A 12,062-nucleotide genomic window follows, 5' to 3' on the forward strand; every position below is an offset into this window, starting at 1 on the left:
ACATTGTTAGAATAGTATTAATTTATTCACAGTCTTCATGTTGTTTTTTTGTAGCATCTGGAAGGATGATACATGCTATACATTAAAGCAACCACCATGATACAATATGGTATTTATGGATTAAATTGCATATATCTGAAGTAGATGCCATTCCACATTGTTAACCAATGGCTGGAAGTTTCCTTGCATAACAAATACTTATAGTTGAACAGATTCAAAACTAATGCATTGCCTATTTTGGAGTACATCCTGTCATCCAATTTTTTTTGGACAGACGCTTTACCTTGTATATCACCCAGAGAACGCAGTCAGGGGCATTTGAGCTATATGCTCAAAGCACCTTTGGCAACTCCTGTCAAATCTGAGAAACAGTAGTCCTACTCTAAAGTTCTCCCATAATGCCAAGCTGCTTTCCCTTTCACAGAAAGCAAGCCTAACAACCCTTTAAAGGAGCCTTATTTTGGGCTCTTGTACACACAACATCATTCCTTTAGCCACTACTCAGATGTGAGGGTGAGTATGTACACAGACAGGGAAAAAACAGTGGCTTTGTGCATTCTTTTTTCACTGTTGTAGTCCAGTACTATTCATAAGACTGCTGACACAGTACTGGTTTATTGGTCAGTCTTACAGTCGTGTCAGCCCTTGCTTGTGAACTAGACACCAACGTACTTGAACTTCTGTGTTTGGGGCAGCAGCTCCCTCTTTACCTGCATGAGCAAAGCACTCTTTTCTAGGAAAGAATTTTGTCCTTAGATTGGAGATTCTGATTTTCATTCCAACTTCATTCTACCCAGATGTTAAATATTGCAGTGTGAGCCAGTGTGTTATGAGAAATGAAGAAGAAAGTATCATCTGCAGGCAACAGAGGTGCAACTGTTAGGTTCTCAAACTAAATACTTTTTAAAACTTGCATAGACTTTAATGTCCTGTTCATGAATATAATAAAATTGAGAAGACACAAGATGTACCATTTGTAAAGTCCAGTGCCAACACAGTATAAAAACACAGTTGTTACTGTGCAAGAACTCTTACTCATACTCTTGAAATACCTTCCCCAGGATACCACAGGGCACATCATCAAACTTTTTCCCAAGTTCACAAAGCATAAGTAGACAAGATTACTAATCTCACGTGATCCCTTCAGATATCCATACAAGGATAAAAACTTGGTCCACTGTTCCATGACCAAGACAAATCAACTTTGTTCTTCCTGAATCTGAGTTTTAGCTGTTGAGTGGAGTTTCCATTCCAGTAATCCAAGAGAGGCTTTTCTAGGGAGGCCATGTCATATGGTCCTTTAGGTATTGAAACACACTCTTGTCTCTTTTTTTAAAATCAAGGATCACCATCCTACTCTTCTAGTCCTAATGCACTATCCCTGTCTTACACATCACAGTAAAGAGATATGTTAGCCAAAACATCTCCTACAGTATCCAAGGCTTTCAGCATTTCCACCTGGACCTCATGATGGGATGAGTTCCTGTCTACCCATCCTGAGTCATTGAGTGGTCTGGTAGAACTAAACTGCTGAAAAAAATTAAAGGAACACTTTGAAAACACATCAGATCTCAATGGGGTAAAAAAAATCATGTTGGATATACTGATATGGACCGAGTAATGTGTTAGGAACAAAAGGATGCCACTTCGTTTGATGGAAATGAAAATTATCAACCTAAAGAGGGCTGAATTCAAAGATACCCTGAAAATCAAAGTGAAAAAATAATGCGGCAGGATAATCCATTTTACCGAAATTTAATTGCAGCATCTCAAAATCATACTCAGTAGTTTGTATGGCCCTCACGTGTTTGTACCCATGCCTGTCAACGTCAAGGCATTCTCCTAATGAGACGACAGATGGTGTCCTGGGTGATCTACTCCCAGATCTGGACCAGGACATAACTGAGCCCCTGGACCGTCTGAGGTGCAACCTGGCAGCATCAGATGGACCAAAACATAATGTCCCAGAGGTGTTCTATTGGATTTAGGTCAGGTGAGCGTGGGGGCCAGTCAGTGGTATCAATTATTCCTCCAGGAACTGCCTGCATACTCTCAACACATGAGTCCAGGCATTGTTGTGCACCAGGAGGAACCCAGGACCCACTGCACCAGCATAGGGTCTGACAGTGGGTCCAAGGATTTCACCCCAATACCTAATGGCAGACAAGGTGCCATTGTCTAGCCTGTAGAGGTCTGTGCGTCCCTCCAAGGATATGCCCCCCCAGACCATCACTGACCCACCACCAAACCAGTCACGCTGAATGATGTTACAGGCAGCACAACTTTCTCCAAGGCTTCTCCAGACCTTTTCATGTCTGTCACATGTGCTCAGGGTGAACCTGCTCTCATCTGCGAAAAACACAGGGTGCCATTGGTGGACCTGCCAATTTTGGTATTCTGTGACAAAAGCTAATCGAGCTTCATGGTGCTGGGCAGTGAGCACAGGGCCAGGTAGAGGACGTCGGGCGCTCAGGCCACCATCATAAACCTTCTGGCATTGGCACATATTGATGTGCCACCGTCCTGGAGAAGTTGGACTACCTGTGCAACCTCTGTAGGGTCCAGGTATCGCCTCATGCTACCAGTAGTGACTGTGACCATAGCCAAATGCAAAACTAGTGAAAAAACAGTCAGAAAAGATGTCAGTGGCCTCCACCTGTTAAACCATTCCTGTGTTGGGGGTAGTCTCTTTGTTGCCCTCTACTGCACCTGTTGTTAATTTCATTAACACCAAAGTAGCTGAAACTAATTAACACCCCCCTCTGCTACTTAACTGACAAGGTCAATATCCCAGAAGTTTCATTGACTTGATGCTAGACTCTCATTAAAAAGTGTTCCTTTAATTTTTTTGAGCAGTATATTTTAGGCCAAGTCATTCTTCATGCCTTCACTAATATTCATTTACACATGGGTCTCTGTTTTGGCCACTGCAGCTAAAAGCACTTACGTGCACTTACCATGTCCGTCTAGTTTGCATGAAACAACTCTGATCTCAGCTGTCTTTTTTTTTTTAAGAGTGGTACACAAATACATCAAGGAAATTTGTTAAGAAAATGCCAGAATTGCTGAGCAGATAGAGCTCACTGTGCAAAATTTTAAAAATAAAAAAAATACCTGTTTAAAACCATTGGTGTACTGTTGAAATCTTAAAACAGAGAAACATTCTCTCTGACTACAATTATTGATTAATTACTGATTAATTTACTATCTCAAATGTACCTTGAGAGATGTTATTAGAGCTTGTATATTTTTATCTTACACATTTGATAGCCACACCTGATGGCAAAACAGATCCCCAACACAAGTTATTGAAATGCCAGTATTCATACAAATGGATGTGAACACCCCCATCAGATAAGAGGCTTGTGCAATCTTATGTGACAACAACTTCCTTCTTCTGTTGCATGAAGTCTTACCAAGTAAGTTAAGTGATCTTCAGTAAGCAATCTAAGCAGTCAATACAAAGGGTCATCTAATTTATCTAGAAATGTAAGAGGAAAAGAACTCCTTAAGATGTGGCTCAGTAAGCTGTTGTACATATAGTAAGTGAATGAAGATGTACTCAGCACTAAAATAAAACTATAGGCTATGTTATCTACAGATTTTAATTATTCAGTATTTCACTGGTACTGTAATTTACTGGCAAAGCGCCACAACAGCCTTCTACCCATCATTGTCATCACTGTTACAGACAACCGTTTTAGCTTGAGTCTTCAACATAGATTTTAATTCTCCTTCATGCACATTTTTTTCAAAAGTCTTATTTTTAAGAAATATGAACTACAATTAGCTATAGACCCAACACCACCAAAAACTATTAATAGCACATCAATAATGCAGTTTTCATATCACTAGAATGACTGTGAAATTGCTTTTATCCACCATAAGCCTATTCGTGGTTAATGTACTGTACTGATTATTACATTGTGCTTGTACTGTTCTTTCAGAATACAACTTATTCCTGCAAAAACATTTTAATAAGCAAAAATTTGATATTTCTATCTTTGAAGTTAATAAACAGAAATTTAAAATGATCTGAGTTTCAAGCTCCCAAATGCTTCTGAATGTTATACCTTATAAATACACTTACGGATTTATTAATCTTTCTGTTCACTCTCTTGACATTGCCTTCATAAATTTGATTTGATCATCCATATTAATATACCTTATGTCCCCCCAAAAAATATATATACTGATGACTTTCCTTTTTTTTTTCTTTTTCTTGGAACACCTCTTCTGTCCTCCTTAATTTGTTTACTTTTTTTTAAAGCAGTGTCTGATTATAAGGAAGAGTCCACTTGTCTTCCTTTAAATAGCCTTTGTCAGCAATTGTCTCTTCCACCACCCATTCCAAAAAGAAGTTCATTTAACTGCCTTCGCTTAGACATTTTTTACTTAGTGCAGAAGATTGCTGTCTCTAACTACCAACACATTTTAAAGACTATAAAGTGGTTTCCTCACTTTATTATTTATTAGATTATTTCCCACAATAATCTAGTCTAGCAGAGGAAGCACCCCTTGGAACATATCTCACTATTTTGGTCACAAGACTATTTCCATTATGTTTTGGTTTTTATGATTTTATTTTATACATTTTATATACATTCTATATACATTTTTAATTCAATTGCTTAATTGGTTATGATGATTACTTTTTTGTATAGTATTAATATGGTTAATTAAAAAGCTCAGTAAATTCAACCAAATATTTTTAAAATTTACCAAATATTTTTAATAACAGTAACAATGCACAATAATTTAATAAAACAAATTGGTTAAAAATAATAGCAAGCACAAAAATAAATTTTCAATAAATAAACGTTTTTCTGAATAACTAAGGATGAAATAAGAATTTAAGTATAACCCTACGGATGAACAAATATAGTATATACTACCTGAACTCATATCCTACTTTGAAGTGCATCAACAACCATTATCTTGCTTATTGTAACACACAGGCACACTTTCTAATTCATAGGAAATGGAAACCTGCAATTTCAAATAATCATGTAAAAATATATTGCTGACATTTACCCTGCTTAGAAACAAAATCTGAAATTACTGAGGTATACTGTATGACTACATTATAATTTTATCTAGAATGAAGCACTTTAAAATTGTAACTACAAAAATTGAGTAACAGAGCTAAATGCAGCTGCATGTTTGGTTTAATGTGCAATGTTGGGATAAAACCATTCAAATACATTTGCAGAGAGATTCTGTTTAAAACACATCTAGTACACATGTAAAATATGCCACCTATGGCCAGAAGTTGTAGTCATAATTTCTGAATATCCTGTATGAAACTGAATAACACAAGAAACTTTCAGTTGTGTTGCTATATGAACATAAAGCTATGATGTAATTTAAATGCCTGCAAAAAAATCAATATAAAGAAAAAAAAATGTTCACAGTCCTTACTTAAAATAAATATTTTAACTGGATATCAATGTTAACACCATGTAACTCAAAAAAAACAAAGTATGACTTATAACATTGTTACAGATTTTCATTCTGGGTCATATAAAAATTAGCATACTCAGAGATATTTCTGATAAAAACAAGCTTTGGATATATTTAAGCAGTTAAGATCCAGATTTCCTGGTCCCTTTTCATCCTTTCCTATTGTATCCTCAACTAAAGTTAGTTCTTAAGATGTGTAAAGTTCTGTTATCTTCTCCTCTTCCCTCCTACCCACTTTGGAATTTTATCATTCCCTTCCCTACATGTAAAGCCAGACTATATACAGTATGCCATATGTTACATTGTGTAAAGCATTCTACAAGCTTTTACCACTACACTCAAATTTGGCAGTATGACACCGCACACCTCCCACCCTTAATCACTTTGCCATGGAGCCTTGTAATTTAGATATTGCGGTTTACGACTGGTTGCTGGAAATTATTGCAGTGCAAATGTCTGGATTTGGATGGTTTGCAGTGTGATTCCAGGACAAAGCACTTGGGATAGTTTGTAGTATTTGTACTGTGGACAGGCAGAATGTAATGGCTGTGCTGCACTTAAAGGTGGAGGCCTGGTGGGTGAGAACTGTGCTGGTGTTCTGCTTGCAGTGCTTAGAGACAGACCCTGTGTTTGTGAGTGTAGGATAACTCATGTTGCTCTTCTGAGGACCTTTGTAATCCAAATATTGTAGGATTGTGACTGGACACCAGCAGTTACCACAGTGCAAATGTCCAGATTGGCACAGATTTTAATTTGATTCCTTGAGGAAAAACACTTTATCTAAATGTTTTATACATTTAATGTCCTCTTTTAAAACGTTTGACCTGAAGTCAAATATAAAAGTACTTAATTATTTAGAAAAGTCTTATTGTGATATTTTTGTTTTTAATCACACACAGTTGCATGATTCCCGAGTTTAACAGGACTTTAAGAAGTTAGATATTCTGAGTTCATTAAACCTTAGGCATTTCAAACTGATATCAGTGAAAATGTCCTTATCAGAATCAGTACACCGATACCTGACAATATCCATTCTGAATACCCTGGATCTATAGCAGACAATATTTTTTCCTGATGTGATCATTTTTTCTTCTTCTTCTTCTTCTTTCGGCTGCTCCTGTTAGGGGTTGCCACAGCAGATCATCTTCTCCCATATCATCCTGTCTTCTGCATCTTGCTCTGTTACACCCACCACATACTGTACATGTCCTCTCTCACCACATCCATAAACCTTCTCTTATGCCTTCCTCTTTTCTTCTTGCCTGGCAGCTCTATCTTTAACATCCTTTTCTCAGTATACCCAGCATCTCTCCTCTGCACACTCTCCAACTTGAGCTGACCCTCTAATGTACTCCTTTCTAACCCTGTCCATCCTCATCACACCCAATTCAAATCTTAACATTATTAACTGTGCCACCTCCAGCTCTGTCTCCTGCTTTCTGGTCAGTACCTCCGTCTCTAACCCATATAACATAGCAGATCTCACTACTGTCCTGTAGAACTTCCCTTTCACTCTTGCTGATACCCGTCTGTCACAAATCACTCTTGACCCTCTTCTCCACCCATTCCACCCTGCCTGCACTCTCTTTTTCACCACTCTTCCACAATCCCTGTTACTCTGAATTGTTGATCCTAAGTATTTAAACTCATCCACTTTCACCAACTGTACTCCCAGGCCTTCCTCTCATTCACACAGATGTATTTTGTCTTGTTCTTACTGGCCTTCATTCCTCTCCTCCCCAGAGCAGACCTCCACCTCTCCAGTGTCTCCTCGACCTGCTCTCTACTATCGCCACAGATCACAATGTCATTAGCAAACATCATAGTCCACGTCTAATCTTGTCTGTCAACCTGTCCATCACCATTGCAAATAAGAAAGGGCTCAGAGCCGATCCCTGATGTAACCCCAGCTCCAACTTGAATGCATCCGTCACTCCTACCGCAGACTTCACCACTTTCACACTTTCCTCATACATATCCTGTACAACTCTTACATACTTCTCTTCCACTCCCGACTACCTCATACAATACCACAGCGCCTCTCGAGGCACCCTGTCATATGCTTTCTCCAGGTCTACAAAGACACAATGCAACTTCTTCTAGGCTTTTCTATACTTCTCCATCAACATCCTCAGAGCAAACATTGCATCTGTGGTGCTCTTTCCTGGCATTAAACCATTCTGCTGCTCACTAATCATCACCTTCCTTCTTAACCTAGCTTCCACTACTCTTTCCCATAACTTCATGCTGTGGCTCATCAATTTTATCCCCCTGCAGTTACCACAGTTTAATAAATAAATGAGCAGTGTCCTATCATGTCCATTTTAAGACGAAATTCATTGATATTTGAAGAAGAAATTCACGAAATATTTCCTAATACAGTGAACAGCCAGATGTTGCAATACGTGTGTCAAAAACACTGTTCTGTTTCCATTGGGTACAATTCCTCTGAAGTACTCTTAACAAAATAATTTTCTTTGCAACAGCAGGACATTATTCTTGTGACAGAATGGCTTTTTACAGATAAAACTCAACTCTAGTAAATTAAAAATTGCTTGGCTACAAACTGTCCTGAGTTCATCATATTTTATTTTGAAGTGATTCATTGGATATAGTTCTCCTGGTACTTTACTTTAGACAATATTACTGAGAATATAATCACATATGCTTTAAAGCAAAGACCGATGTTAGAAAAGTGAAGGTTATTATACTGATTTGAGTTTTTCTTATACTAGTGACAATGTCGTAAAAGTAGATACGTAATTTGCCAACAATAATTGTTATTCAGAGGTCTTTTATTTCCCTGAGTGTAATAGCTTACAAAAGTTAAGGTTTTAATCATGAAACAGAAACAACATCAGCTATGTACCATTTGCTAGTGTTGTTTTTGTGCTTTTGGTCAACTGATGTCGCTGAAGCTTAAAATAGATTTCAACGGCAACCCTGGAATCTCTGTGTCAGGTGATTAAAATAAACTGGTGTCTGTTTGCAGCCTAGTTTCCTACAGACCCAGCTGGCGTGTCAGTTAATTTATGCTTGACACTTTGATAGACATTTGAATGAGGCCTACAATAAGGTTTTCAATCTAAAGCAACCTAATCTTGTGTATTTTACTAAATTGTGTAATGTTTTAACCGGTAAATTTAGTTAATGTGGATTTAAAGTTCAACAGATTACAACATTTATTTGATTTTAATAGCTACAACAGCAGAACAAAAAGGAAACTTCCTTGAAAGTCAGTCTATACAGCAAATAACAGCTGGCTGCTTAAATTTACAAGCAATTTACTCACCTGTTTCTCTTTGTGTATAAAAACAAACGACACAAATTTGTGTCAAGTTTTTATACTAAAGAATAATTTCAAAGCATGTAATGGTGTCAGTGTAATGGACATTTATAATGGGTACAGTATTTTATGATGTTTTAGCTAATATATGGCAGAGATGTCTTGTTTCCCTCTTGGGGAAAAAACACTTTGTAGATTACATGCTTAAGATTGTGTAAAGGTAAACATCACATGTAAGGTATTTTTGAGTGCTCTCTTGAAAGAAATAAAGTGAATATTGAAAAAATACAGAAGGCACAAACTACATATTTCCTGAGATTAGTACAAGAGTAAATTTATTTAATTGGTCTATTTCTGAAATATTATTAGATTGCATTAGATTGGTGCCAGCTAATTGTTCTATCACATGTCCAAGGATGATTCCATGCATAATCTGTTGAATTGGTACATTCTCTATTGGCCATTGAAAAATGGCTTGTATGTTAACATTAATTGGAGGTTGTAAATCGCCAAGCGTGAGTATGCCATGTCCAGGTTTGGTTCCAGCCTTACACCAGATACTCTGCTGATAGGATCTGTTTGCCTGTAATCCTATCATTTTATTAAGCAAGTTTGACTATAGATGGGTACATTCTTGTGTGTAAACATACAATCTGCAAACAAATAATAAGTTTTGATTTTAAATCTTTTGTTTCTATTGGGCTGTAGAGTTAATATTGCACAACAGTACAGTTACTGTTTTATAAGTTACATTTTAGGTGAATGTACTGAAGTTTTTCAGGTAAATAAGTTTAGGATATAGTGGGTTGGAAATTGACATGTTAGCTTGGATGTAAATTCTCTCATATATTAAGTAACCAGGTTTCCTATCCAAGGATTGTTCTTGCCTCACACCCAGTGCTTGCTGGGATGGATATTAAGCAATCCACTTGTAAAACATGAATTGCTGCAAAATACTTTAAACAAAGCATCGTTGCATTTCAAAATAGTAGTTGCCCAAACTAATAGTTTATGATATTCAGGAAAATGTTACAGTAATTCTTTTATGTTTTTCTGATGTTTCCAAGATCTTGTTACTAAAGGGAGCTTTGTTCCTTTGGGAATAGCAAATCTAAATATAGTTTGGCTCTAATGCATTCTTCTGCTCCTTTACTCAGCAGATGGGACATGGCTCATAGGCTTCCAATGTTGTGAGCCTTCCTGAAGCCACTTTTCAGGAAGTGGGGAATGTAGGAGATAGTTTCCTCTTTTTCATGCAAATTCTTTAATACTTAATCAAATCATTGTGTATTCTAGTTCATTTCTGAGCTGGGTTCGCCCTGAGGAATAGATTGATTGGCAGCTCTAAAACTGGCAAAGTGTGTTTTTGTTTGCCCAGTTTCTTTAACCTTTGGGGACTGGTTTGATTTCTCACAGAATATTGTGCTGGAAAAAGTAGATTCATAAAAATGATTTCAGTTGGCTAAGATATATATTTATCCAATACTATTCCTCTGTCTTTTGCCCTGTAAAGTATTGGTTAGGTTGTTTGACTTAATAATACAAAATGGCTTATTATGACTTATTGAGTGACCCATAGCAAGTTATTTAACCTGTCTTTGTTCCAGGTGTGTTAAAATTTATTTTAAATGTATTTGAAAATAGAAAGTAAACTAAATATGGAAGTACAACATCACAATTTGATTTTAAAAATCAAAATGAAGATTAACTGGTATAACCTATAATATAAAATCATTAATAATGATTAGGTTATAACTCCTTCAGAGTCATAGGTCTCACAGTGGCCTCCCTCATTAGTCCCCTAATTGCACATTAACTCAGTTTTTTTTTTTTTCAGTTGGCCTTCTCTGGGCAGATTTAAAGTTTTGTCATATTCCTTCTTCTTCTTCTTTTTTTTTTTTTAATGATAAACGTAACAGTAACCTTAGGAATATTCACTACTTTTAAATTTTCTTGTTTCGATCCTGACTGGTATTTTTAATCAACCTTGTCCTTAGCTATCTGGAATGTTCGTTTTCCTTCATGTTCTAGTTTTGCTAGGAAACTGACCCATCAGCAGTTGGACATTCCAGATGTATTACACTACAATCACCCAAACATTTTCACTGCACAATTGATGAATTATATACATCATAGTAACTTAAGTAATTCATTATTTTTGTTTAATGATTGTGGCTATGTTTTTGTACAATTACATTAATGTAATAATGAAAAAATAAACACATATTGTACCAAGATGAAATGACTCTATTCTACTGCATTATTGTTAAAGTACAGTCTGAAGAATATCAATGTGCACATACTTAGTATACAGCATATTTGAACAACACGCTTGCACTATAAAATATATCCCCAAACACAACTGTGAACAGTTTATATGGATTTCCATAGATTTGTTTTCAGTTTAACATTTAAAGATATTTTTTCTGTTGATTATTGCAAAAAGCCATATTAAATTCACTTTTGAAGTTGGAGTACAGTAAAACCTGAAAAGTCCAGGATGGGAGAGGTTTGTACTTTTGTATTGTTCAGTAATATGTTATTTTGAGTTCTGACAGTATTTAAGTTATGGTGGCATGTTTTCAATAAAGTTATTTTGTGCTTTTATTTTACTTTTCACAGTGAGCATAGAATAATAAAATGGGTAATTATAATGATGAAGTATTTATATATTTTCCTGAATTAGTAAAACTTCTAACAACTAGCCAAGGTGTATATGTCAAATAGACTTTCTCATGTATCTCCTGATTTTGCTTGAGAATTTTAATGATCTGCTGCTCTCAATGGCTAGAATGCATATCCTTCAGTATTTCATTGTATACATCATAAAATAAAGAGATGGTTTTAAAATATTTTTCTTGGCATAGAAAGTCCCAGACCACTAGCAGTTTTTTGCCGTAACTATGAACATTGCTTTTTAGCGTATCAAATAAATCTAGCTATGTATTTTTATTTAGAAGAAATTTACTTGCAACTCAAATAGTATTTATAAATAAGCACATTATATTTTGCCATTTTAATCTATACTAATAAAAGGCAAAGCCCTCACTCACTCACTGACTCACTCACTGACTCATCACTAATTCTCCCAAGTTCCGTGTAGGTAGAAGGCTGAAATTTGGCAGGCTCATTCCTTACAGCTTCCTTACAAAAGTTGGGCAGGTTTCATTTCGAAATTCTATGCGTACTGGTCATAACTGGAAGCTATTTTTCTTCATATACTGTAATGGAGTTGAGCTCGAAAGCCGTGGGGGCGGAGTTTTGTGTGACATCATCACGCCTCCACGTAATCACGTGAACTGACTGTCAACGC

General features: G+C 36.3%; 1 protein-coding gene across 2 annotated transcripts in view; it reads left to right on the forward strand.

The window, feature by feature from the left end:
* Window positions 1-12,062, forward strand: part of miga1 (mitoguardin 1) — a 99,110-nt gene that overhangs the window by 46,231 nt on the left and 40,817 nt on the right. The window lies entirely within an intron of this gene.

The sequence above is a fragment of the Polypterus senegalus genome, chromosome 14 (assembly GCF_016835505.1).
Source record: "Polypterus senegalus isolate Bchr_013 chromosome 14, ASM1683550v1, whole genome shotgun sequence".
Taxonomy (NCBI): Eukaryota; Metazoa; Chordata; class Cladistia; order Polypteriformes; family Polypteridae; genus Polypterus; species Polypterus senegalus.